Source organism: Natator depressus, chromosome 6 (assembly GCF_965152275.1).
Source record: "Natator depressus isolate rNatDep1 chromosome 6, rNatDep2.hap1, whole genome shotgun sequence".
Classification (NCBI taxonomy): Eukaryota; Metazoa; Chordata; order Testudines; family Cheloniidae; genus Natator; species Natator depressus.
Window position 1 is genome coordinate 8,791,230 of NC_134239.1, and position 12,559 is coordinate 8,803,788.

Sequence of the window (12,559 nt, forward strand, 5' to 3'; positions counted from 1 at the left end):
TTATGGATGGTAACAACATTCCTTTTTTGGGGGGGAAAGGAGAAGAAGTTAGATGAAATGGGCTGGAGCTGTTGTTTCTATTGTTAAAGTCTGATCTTGCTTCCTTGAAGACAGAACAAGACAAACGCACAGAAAAAGGAAGAGGAAAGAACAACAAAGATAGAAAATGCAGTTCTGTCTCACATGCTGACTCTTACTTGCAACCCGGCTCTTGGAGAAACAGAAAAAAGGAAAAGGTACTTGGTTGTATTGTAAGGTTTGCAAATTCCTCATCCCAAAATTGGGATTTTCAAATCTTCTTTGATTAGATGACATATGAACTTTTCTCATGTTAATAAAGATAAGAACTTACAACTCACTTTATTTACACCTAAAACAATTTTAACAGTGCTGCTGTTCTCTGTCTTGAGATGTTTAGAAACACACTACTCTTCTCACATTTTGACTGAATGCCCAGATGGGGTAAAGATCAAAAAACTCTCCCAATCCCATCCCCCACCTCTTCCATATTTAAAGCTGCACATGTCATGAACCGTGAAAATGTCATGCACAAGTGATAAAATTTCCTGACTTGCAGAAATTTTAGCCCTAGTGGCATTTTTACCCCTATATATTTCCTCCTTTTAAAAAGAAGCAGCCAGCTAATGTTCCTTAGCCACATGTGCATCCATGAGCCATTTGCTACACCCAAAGACAGTTAAAATATACCAGCATTTTAGTCTACGATAGACCTTGCCCACCAACATTTCACGGCCACTGAGGCAATTTAGCCCCCCGCCCTGAGATCTAATCTGAATCACTAGAACTGTGCTGATTCACATACACAAAAACAACTACCGACATGTTTTGTTTTTCCAATCACAAAAATCTTGGGGGCTGCAACAGCCCTTTCCAAAGGTTTGAATCTCAATGTATAGTCAATGCAGTAGAAGCTTTGAATTCAGCTGGCATTCAGTTAAAAAAGAGCTACTCATGATGTTGTCTGAGCAGAAGTTTGCTTTAGCAACTTAACCTTTAACAAGTGAAAACACTTTATTTTATCACTTTTGCATTTTGCTTAAAAATGCCTTTATGTTGAAGGTTCAAAGTTATTACCAGTTAGAGAAACTACAAACCTTAAAATACACAAAAGAAAACAAGAAACAAAGCATTTGTAAAAAGATTTCAAAACCCAGTAATAATTATCAAACAAAATTATAAAAGCCTCTGATTTTTTCAAATAAGAACATTAGTAGATGGCTTTGCATGCCCAACCAAAACAAGGTCAAACACACTTGGACAACAATAGCTAGTTTGCCAGAGTTTTCAGCTACTGAGTATGTACATTAATCTTAAGTAATTTTGGTCCATTGATTTCTGATCCCACACTCTTCCAGTTTACCAAACACAATCTTAACAGAATCCTAGAGTTATAGGATTTACAAATCTTGTTTGATTAGATGCTATCAAAATCACAGTTAAACCCTTCACAGGTTAATAAAGCTAAGAATTTACAACTCACTTCATTTGTAGCTAAAACAAACTTCAAACTGTGGCTGCGTGGAAAAGCTTCCCCACTGATTTCTGATCCCACATTCCTCTTGTTTACCAGACATGATCTTTACACACTCTTTGAGTTAGATCAGAAGGCCTGTTTCTTTTGAGTAACCCAATCTGTCTGTCTCCCTTTCAAACTGTTTCCCATTAGCATTTGTTATAGGTGCCTAGAATATTTTATAAAAATTTTAGCCATTTTCCCACAGTTGGTGTAGGCCTGTCTGGCCCCAGTTATTACAACAAGTGTACATGTAATGCAGTTTTTATTACCACAGTGCCTCGGAGGTTTACTCATGGACCATGATCCCATTCTGCTAGGCACAGCAGTGTGAAATGCAAGTCTGGATGTAAATATCACTAGGCGGAATGGTGACTAAAAGGAAATTAGTCCGTACAGTTTTATTTCTCCAGCTATGAACTCCGACGGTTCCTCTTACTGTCGCTGAGTCTCTGAGTTGATGGAGTTTCTTCTTGATGGTTTCTAGAGACTGGGGAACAAAGAGATTCTAGTAGGGTAAAACTCTTCCATAACTCAGGAAACACCTTTTCTACAAGGGACCCACCGCTTTTCAAATATAGTTGGTTTTCAACCAATTGCACCAAATAAATTAATATTTTAGAAGCTTTCACAGGAAGCTTTGAGCTTAAAGCAAACTCTACTGCTCTGTGTCTGCAGCTGGAGGAAAGAAGTTCCTACTTCATTCACATCAGAGCCCTGAGCTACTTCCCCTTTTTCAGTAAAAAATGATCATCAAATGAGGAGGGTTCTTTATAGCTCGTCTCCATTTTCAGCCAGTCACACTGAAGAAATTATTCTGTTGAAGACGTTCTCAGCAGGAAGCTTTTCATTTAAAGCAAACTCTACCACTTGGAGTCTGCTTGTTACAACAGGAACAGGCTGGAATAAGGAACTTCCCCTTCCCCCCCACCCCACCCAGTGAAGAGCTCTGAGTTACTAACCCTTTTTCAGTAATAAGCAATGATGAGATATGGAGGGCCTCTACAGCTTTCCAGCTTTTCCTTTTCAAAGGATGCAGTTGGCTAGTGTGGAAGGGAGATACACTGACATTGAGAAAGAGACAATCCTTTTTTTGTTCATGTGGCTTAAAGATTTGCCTTATTAACTACTCTTTTGTAACTTTGTCATTTCTACAGTGTTATATTTTACAATTTTTTCATTTACTGTCACTTTCTTAAAGTGTCCAGTTTTAGGTACCAAACTTTAAGACAAATTGGAAAGGGGCCAGAGGACAGCAAAATAAATAAATAAATAAATAACATGGTAAGAGATTCAGAAAACCTGACCTATGAGGAAAGGCTAAAAAATCTGGAACGTTTAGTCTTGAGAAAAGAAACTGAGGGTGGACTTGATAATAGTCTTCAAATATGCTAAGGACTCCTATAAAGAGGATGGTGATCAATTGTTCTCCATGTCCACTGAAAACAGGAGAAGAAGCAATTGGCTTACTCTACAAGGGAGATTTAGATTTGATATTAGAAAAAACTTTCCAGCTACAAGGATAGTTAAGGCCCAAAACAGGTTACTACTGAAGTTGTGGAATCCCCATCATTGGAGGTTTTAAAGAACTGGTTGCACAAACACCAGTCAGGGATGGTCTAAGTTTACTTGGTCCTGCCTCAGCATGAGGGATGGATTAGATCAGTGGCTTTCCACCTGTGGTCTGTGGACTCCTGGTGATCCTCAGACTATGTGTAAGGGGTCTGCGAAAGACTTAGACTGAAAACAGAAATCAACTATATATAGAGACAATAGATTTCCAAAAGGGTTTGCACCTCCATTAGAAATTTCCAAAGGTGTCTTTAAATGAAAAAAGGTTGAGAAAAATGGGATTAGATAACCTCTTGAGGTCCTTTCCAGCCCTACATTTCTATGATTCTATGATCTGAGAACTAAGGGGCCATCTTCAAGCTAGGCTTAGAAGCCTTTTGCCTCATTGGCTCAAAGGTACACTCCATTGCTTCCTTTGGCCAAGCTCACTGCACACACATCCCTCCACTCCTTTTCCCAAGCTTCCTTTGTGCCCCCCTCCCATCCCACTCTATTTCAGGGACTCCCTATAAACCTTCCCCAACCCTTCCCTCATATCAGGGGCCCAGCGTGCCACCTCACTTCCACCTCTGCCATATGCCTGGGGGTCGGTGTGCCTCCATTCCCCATACCAGGGTCCCACATTGTCCCCCGCATGTCCAGGGCTCTGTGTGCCCTCCATACCTTCCAATTCTGCCCCACCGTTCTTTCTTTTCCTTTGTCTGGGTGATAAGTCATTCAGGGTGACAATATTTAAACTCCATTGGGACATACTAATGGGAGTGTTGTTATGCCCGAAGTGGTTAATGGCAACCATTAACTGGTTCTTTGATCTATAGATAATTTCAGAGTTTTTAAAAGTTAATAGGCCTGCTAAGCATATGCCAGGGGCTCCATGTGTACCCATATTCCTCCTTCTACTTTTCTGATTTTCACCAAAATGTATCAAGGTGGAGAACATTCCCTGAAATTGTCGAATTAATCAGATGTGGTGTTCAAAAGCTATCACATTACAGACAGAGAAAAGCCATCAAGTTGAGTGTAGGGTTTTATAAGCTGGGCCAAATATTTCACGTGTAGTGCTGATGGCTTAGTCTACACTGCAAAGTTTTGCCAGCATAGCTATACTGGCTAGGAATGAGTGGAAAAAAATCACACACACCCAGCCAACATGGATGAAATGGCACCCCAACACCAACAGAACAGTGGTTCTGATAGTGTAGCTAGTGTTATTTGAGGAGGTGCGGTAGACATGGTTGCGGAAAAACTCCTTCTGTTGGTGTACGCTGTGTCTCCACTCATAGGCTCACTGGCCAAGGCTCTCTGGTGGAGACAATCTCAATATTTCAGTTATAAGAGTAGTTGCCATATTCGCCTGGTCAGCAGCAGAAATAAAAATTAATTTTGTGAAGTTAATGTTCTTTATGGCCTAAATGGATCAATTTAGTCCTACCTTTTCTCATTTTATTTCTATATATTGTTTTACAGGCTTTTAAAAAAAAAAGCTTAAATTGAATTGAGAAGGATTGACTCTTTGCTTTTCGTTTTTTGTGTTGTGATGGTTTTAAAGTTTGTAATTATTTCATTGAACATCCTGGTTAATTGCCATTTGGTTTGAGATAGTTTATTTCATGAGGGAAATTAGTCTGAGCTATAGTGGCAAAAGCACTTTAGGAGGCTTTGCCAGTTTCTGCAAACATTTTCTAGTGTAGACATGACCGTAAGCCTAGTCTACACACAGATACCGTACTTTTATACCTATTTCAGTTGGTGGTATTATTTCTTACCAATGTAGTTATCTCCTAATATGGAGACAGTTATACCAGTATATAGCTTCCTTACACTGGTATAACTATACTGGTACGTCTTTCCTACATAAGAACAAGCACTTTTGTAACAAAATAATGACTGGGGGCGGGGGGGAGGGTGTGGGGTTGTACCACTTTATATTGGTATTGGTATTGTTAAAGCACTACACCTTGTGTGTGTGGACAAGGCCTTTTGTAAAAACAACGAGGAGTCCGGTGGCACCTTAAAGACTAAGACATTTATTTGAACATAAGCTTTCGTGGGTAAAAAACCCACTTTACGAAAGCTTATGCTCAAATAAATCTGTTAGTCTTTAAGGTGCCACCGGACTCCTCGTTGTTTTTGTGGATACAGACTAACATGGCTACCCCTCTGATACTTAAGGCCTTTTGTGTTTCACAAGGCTTTTTAAAAAAATGTTTTGCAGAACAGTTGCTGGCTGGGTTGGAGGGCCCCTCCTGGGCTCTGGCTGCACAGACCTCCCCTCTTTACACTCTAGAAGCTGGCTGAGTGGGGAGGAGCCTGCAGGACTCAGCTGCACAGGTCCTTGCCACCCACCAGAATGCTGCCCTGGAGCTGGCTGGGCTGGGGGAACTATGCTGGACTCAGCTGCACAGACCTCCCCTGTGCTGGGTTCAGGCTCTGATCCCTTTGTCACTGGCACAACTTCCTCCTGACAGAGATCTCTTGCCACTGCAGGGGCATCTCCTTCCTCTTATCCCAGACACCCCTACTCACCGCTCTTGCCAGCACATGAGGGGGAGAAGAACATGATCTCCTCAGGATTTTACCAGAAGAGATCAAGGATTTAATCCCTCAGTACACAATGAGACTCAGACCTAATTGAGTTTTCCAAATGAGGAAACAGCTGAGAACAGGAAGTTCCTTTTTTATTTAGTTCCCCTTACAGCATAGCCTGGTCCTCTCTAGAACTGTGTAGCTCTATGGTTATTAGAGACAGGGGGTGTGTGGTAATATCTTTTATTGAACCACCTCTATGGTTATTTCTTCTCATTCACCAGACATACTGTAATACTCACTCATAGAAATCACAGGATTTACTAGGACACTGCAACTAACACCTCCCATGCACACTATTCTCGGAATTCTTGGACACTGGTACTTCCAAGAAGAGTTGGGGCAGCATGCGTGTGAGGTCATGCCGCATGGGGGGGCATCATCTTTACAATCACACCACCTGCCCCACCAACATGACCTCATATGCATGGTGCGTACGAGATCATGCCGCATGGGGGCCACTATTTTTAAGAGTGCCCTGCCCCACATGTGAGGTAACACAGCGCAGAGGGGTGCCATTTTTAAAATCCAGAGAGAGCAGACCGCCATCCCCCACCCAATACCAGACAAAATCAGGTCTGGTTTTGTTCCCAGTATTGAACAGGGAACAAACCTCTCAAAAAGATAACCATCTGGTTTAATTCAGGATGAGAGGCCTTCCTACCCTTAACCATGCCCTTCCAAGAAAGGACAACACATAATTTGAAAACAAGACAACAACTTAACACTAAGATAAAGATGCATCCGCTTTTGGCAGAGTTGCTATCTGCACTGATTATTACAGCATTCCCCCCTTTAGTTTAATAAGAGTTTGAAAACAGTAAGAGAAGGTTACTCACCTGCTGCAGTAACTGAGATTCTTCGAGATGTTTGTCCCTGTGGGTGCTCCACTTAAGGTGACTGTAGAGCAGTGCCCTCTGTGGATGCAAGGGGTGATTGAAGATAGTACTGCTAGGCCTAGAAGTGTATCTGAGCCTGAGGTCTGGTCAATTGCGTAATGTTTTATGAATGTATGTTCAGAGGCCAAGGCGGCAGCTTTGCATATGTCTTTGAGTGGTTCATTGTTCAGAAAGGCTATTGAGGTTGCTATAGATCTGGCAGAATGAGTTCTGATCCCTGCTGGGGGTTGTAAATTGTTTTGTTGGTAGCAGAGGTGAATGCACCCTGAGATCCATATTGATAGTCTTTGTGTGGAAATAGCCAATCCTTTAGAGCATTCTGTGACAGAAATGAAAAAACCCGGGGATCTTCTGAATGGCTTAGTTCTATCAAGGTAGAACGCTAATCCATGTCTGACATCCAGAGTATGTAGTACAGCATCATGTGTACTCCCCGTGAGGTTTGGGAAAGAATACAGAAAGATGAACTGGTTGGTTTATATGGAAGGAGGATGATATTTTGGGTACAAATTCTGGATGTGGCCTCAAGGTGACCTTGTCCTTGTAGAATATGGTGGATGTGCCATAAGAGCCGCTGTCTCACCCGAGGGGTGACAGGCCGAAGTGACAGTGACTAAAAATGCTACATTCACGGATAGTTGAGTCAATGAACACATCCTTAAGGGTTTGAATGGAGGCCCAGTAAGGCAGCGTAGTACCAGGTTCAAATCCCAAGTTGACGAGGGTGCGCGTACCTCAGGGTAAATGTTCTGTATGCCCGTTAGAAAACATTTAGTGATTGAATGTGCAAATAACGATGCTCCGTCGATCTTGTGGTGGAACACAGTAATTGCTGCAAAATGCACTTTGATTGTGGTAGTAGACAGTCCCGAGTGTTTTAGCTCCAAGAGATAATCCAAGATCAAGGGGACAAGTGCAGAAATTGCAGTAACATGTTTGACCTGACACCATATGGAAAATCTCTTCCATTTCTGAAGGTAAGTCTTGTGCGTGGTTGTCCTCCTACTGTTTAGTAATAAATTTTTAACCTGTTCCGAGCAGGCTAGTTCCTCATGAGGGAACCATGTAGGAGCCACACCTTCAACTGGAGTCTCTCCAGGTTTGGGTGGTGAACCTGGCCAGCATCCTGTGAGAGGAGGTCCGTCCAAAGTGGGAAAGTGCATGGTGTACAGACAGCCATCCACAGTAGGTAAGCATAACAAATCTGTTGTGGCCATGTTGGGGCTATCAGTATGACCTTCACTTTATCGGTATGTATTTTGTGAATAACCTTCGATAGAACTGGTATTGGTGGGAACATGTAGTGAAGTATTGCATCCCATCTGAGGAGGAAGGCATCCCCTAGCAATCGCAGTCCCAGACCTGCTCTTGAGCAAAATTGTGGTCATTTGTGATTTTGTGATGTCGTGAATACATTGATGGATGGGTTGCCCCATTGTTGAAATATGTTTTGTGGGACTACATCGTTCAGTTCCCATTCATGTTCTGGGAGAATTGTCTGCTCAGTGTGTCCACTGTTGTGTTCTGACAGCCTGGAAGACAGGAGGCTGAGATGCTGGTGTTGTATCAAATGCACCAGTTCCACAGTTTTATGGCATGTGTGCATAGGGAGTGGGATTGGGCTCCTCCCTGTTGATTTATATAGAACATGCAGGCAATGTTGTTGGTCATTACTCATACCATCTCGTTCCTTATCAAGGGGAGGAAGTGGAGACATGGGTTGAAAACCACACAGAGTTCTAGTAGATTTATGTGTAATTGTGTTTCTAGGGGAGATCACTGCCCTTGAATTTATTAACATTCCAGGTGAGCTCCCCAGTCAATCAAGGAGGTAGCGGTTGTGAACGTCATGAAAAGTAGGTCCTGAGTGAAGGGAATCCATGAGCATGCATTGTTGGATTGTGTTCACCAAGGTAGAGTGTCTTTGTCCTTGGTCGGCATTGTCAGGCGTCTGTTTAGAATGTGTTTGTGTGGTATGTATACAGTTCTGAGCCCACCCTGAATGCAGCACATGTAGAGATGTGCATGCCATACCACATATGTGGTTGTCGCCACATGACCTTGTTGCCGGCACCCAGTGCCCAGAGGCAAAACAACAGCAGCGGTTCGTTGCCCGGTGTGCGTCACCCAATAAACACAACAGGGTGGAGAAGCAGAAAAGTTTATTTGGAATTCCAAAGAAAGGTACAGGGAGAGAAATCTCAAATCCTGCACACCAGAGCAGGTCATTACACACACTTGTATATTCCTTAATGCTACTGTACTACACATCAGCCAATCAAAGCTTTGCACAAATACTCTGCCTTCCTTATATGGGTTACAACAATGTTTATTTCCTGCAACCTCTAACAAGCATTCCTAGCAACTTAAACAACCAGCACAACCTGTCTGGCCTTATAGCTGTCTCTCCCGTTATCTTTAACTTGGCATCAGCAAACCTTACACTATGAGGCATTATCTACAACTGCAACATTGTTTTAAGAGCAAAAGAGCTTACTCAAACCAGCCAGGCCTGAGTTCTATTAAGGGGGGCTGACAAGAAGCCCTTAGGCCTTCAGCAGGGCGTCTTCCTCGACCCTTATGGCCTTCCATCCCCTCGACTTAACTAGTGGCCATGCCCTGGGGTCTCCAACAACCTCATAGTTGGAGGCAGGTACGTGCTGATAGGTGGACTATTCATCACTGAAGAGATGAGGCTGGTTATGGTCAAAAATCTCTTTGTTGGTATTGATGCTTCGGCTTCTGTAGAGTCAAGGTGGGCCCGAATGAAGTCCAATTGTTGTACAGGAATTAGGGTTGATTTTTGTTTATCTGTATTCCTAGATTCAGAAAGAGAATGATTGTCCGTTGAGTGATATCAAATGACTCTGCCCAAATATGGCCTTTTAGTAAACAATCATCCAGGTAGGGGAATATTATTACCCCTTGTTTGTGGAAATGTGCTACCACTACTGCGAGAATGTTGGAGAATACTCACAATGTTGTGGAAAGACCAAAAGGTAGGACCCTGTATTGATAATGATCCGTTCCCAGGGTAAATCTGAGAAACCTCCTGGGAGTGGGATAAATTCTTATGTGGAAGTAGGCATCTTGAAGGTTGAGGACTGAAAACCAGTCCCCCCATTTCAGTGTTGGTATTATCTTTGCCAGTGTGACCATCCTGAATCATTGGACCCTCACAAACTTGTTGAGCTTTCTGAGATCTACAATGGGTCTCCATACTCCATTTTTCTTCTGGGTTAAAAGGTAGTGGGAGTAGAAATCCTTCCTCCTGTGTTGTGGAGGAACTTGTCCCAGGGCACCTAGATCTCGAAGGTGGTTTACTTCTTGTTGTAGAAGGTGCTTGTGAGAAGGGTCCCTGAAGAGAGACAGGGAGGGGGCTTGGGTGGGAGGAAATGGAAGTAAATGGGATGGAGTAGCCAGAACACATAATCTCTAAGACCCACTTGTCTAGAGATGGACGCCCACACCAGGTAGAAGGGGCATAAACGGTGGCCAAAGTGGGATGTGGTAGGTGTTGTCAACACTGTCGGGTAGGGGAGGTTGTTTAGACCCTCCACCAAACCCTCAAAACTGTTGTTTCGCGGATGACAATTGCGATGTTGAGGATTGTGGCTGAGGTGGTGGTCGTCTCTGATGTCTTTGTCTCTGGCATTGTGACTCGTACTGTCATTACTGGGCAAATTGGTTATATCTGTTACATTGGTATGGTTGAGATCTGTGTTGTCTCCTCTTCGTTGCAGGTGTGTAAATGCCCAGCGTGCTGAGGGTCACTTGTGAGTCCTTCATGGTGTGGAGGACCTTGTCCATCTTTGCAGCAAAGTGTTTCTCTCTGTCAAAGGGGAGATCCTCCACCGTGGACTGTAACTCCTTTGGGTGGCCCGCGGAGTGGAGCCAGGATGCCCTGTGGATGACAAACTGCAGTGGCTGTAGATCTTGCAACTGTGTCCACCACATCTAGGGATGCTTGGAGCACAGTTCTGGCAACTAGTTGACCTTCATTCACCAGGGATCTGAATTGGTCCCTTTTGTCCTCTGGGATGTCATTAATAAATTTAATTGTCTTAGTGGAATTGTCATAGTCATACTTTGTCAATAGTGCCGCGTAGTTGGCCACTCAAAATTGCAAGGTTGCCGACAAGTAAACTTTGCAGCCAAAAAAAGTCAAGTCTCTTCTGCTCCTTGTCCTGGGGAGTAGACTTATATTGAAGTTGTTTCCCATGTTAATTCACAGCCTCCACCACAAGACAGTTTGGCAGAGGGTTGGAAAAAAGAAAGTCCATGCCCATAGAGGGTATGTAATATTTTGTATCAGTCCTCTTGCCTGTGGGCAGAATGGTTGCCAGGGTTTTCCACATATTTTTGGCTGGTTCCATTAGCGCATCATTGATAGGCAGTGCTAATTTTGAAGTGAATGAAGTTTGGAGAATCTCCAGGAGTTTGGGTTGGGTTTCAGATACCTCCTCAAGTGGGACCTCTAGACCTTCCACTACCCATTTGAATAGTTTCTGAAATTGCTTGAAATCATCAGCAGTCATAGGAAGTGGGGGCATTATGGCCTCATCTGGTGAGGATGAGGAGTTATGAGTAGGTGGTGTGGTCTCCTACTCTATCGTCTCCTCCCTGTCTACCACTGTTTCCTCTGGGGGTTCCGACATAGCTGGCACCGAAGGTGATGGCAATCTAATCCTCGCCCTATAGGGACTGGGTGGTCTGCTATAATGTCTTCTATAGGCGGCCCAAGGGTCCCAGTGAGGCCATTGCATGGGGAAAGTTATGAGTGGGTCCATCCATGGATGCCCATACCACTGTCAATATTGGGACCTCGATCTTAGGGTTCCAGAGGTTGGCATTGTTCAGATAGGTGAAGAGTGGTGTGAGGAGAAGACGCCCTCTTCCTCATCATCCTCTTCCTCACTGGAGAATGGAGGGGCTATGCGTGGTACCAGAGGATCCTGATGCATCAAAGGTACTTAGCCACAGTGCAGTCAGTACTAAGGAGAGAGACCTGGCTGGGAAACATTTATTTTTGGTCGGCTCTCTCTGAGAAGTTGTCACTTATTTCCTCAATGATTTTTTTGAGGAGTGAGCCTTCCTCTGAGCAGAGGGTGAAGTCTCCGAGGATCTTCGTCCAGAGGGGGTTTGCTGCCTGGGGTCAAAGGCCGGGCAGAGAGATTATTCCATAAGAATGAGCTTGAGGCACAGATCTCTGTCTCGCCTAGCCTACAGGTTACTGCAGTGAGCGCACTTTTGGGGAATGTGCGACTCACCAAGGCAGCGGACACAGTATGAATGGCTACCTGACACGTGGATAGCATCCTGGCATAGGATACAGTGTTTAAATCCTGGTGAACCAGGCATAGTTGAAAAAGGGACGGTTAGCCCCAGGTATAGACCCTAACAGTCTCTCAGAAAGAATTTTTTTTTAACTAGAACAGAAGAAGGAGAAAACTAACTAAATAACTAACTATGAACTGTTTTTAACTATTTCTAACTACTTTTAAACCTAAAATGAGCTTGAGTCAGGGCACTGCTGGGAACTCCATGCTCCATCTCTGGCCGAGGACGGTTAAGAAGGAATAGTGGGGGTCAGGTCTGCTGCTGAAATTCTCCCATCAATAGCACAGGGACACACCGACAACTAAAGTGGACCACCCACAGGGACATTACTTGAAGATGTTAGGTGATATCATCACTATGCCCACCCCACAACCAATGCAAAGGGGTAATAGTATATTCATTAAAAAAAAAAAATCCTTGACTTTAGCAGTAAAGAACAATAAATTTGTCAGAATGAAGAACATCACTGAAATGTGCCATAACAAAATATATAGCATACATAAAAGGCTATGAAATTAAAATATGCAATTAGATGTATAAACAATTCAGTACAAAAGTCAACATCTGTGTATGCAACGACTTAATACAAGAGGAAAGTGTGAACTTCAGTATTTGCAGGATGATGGAT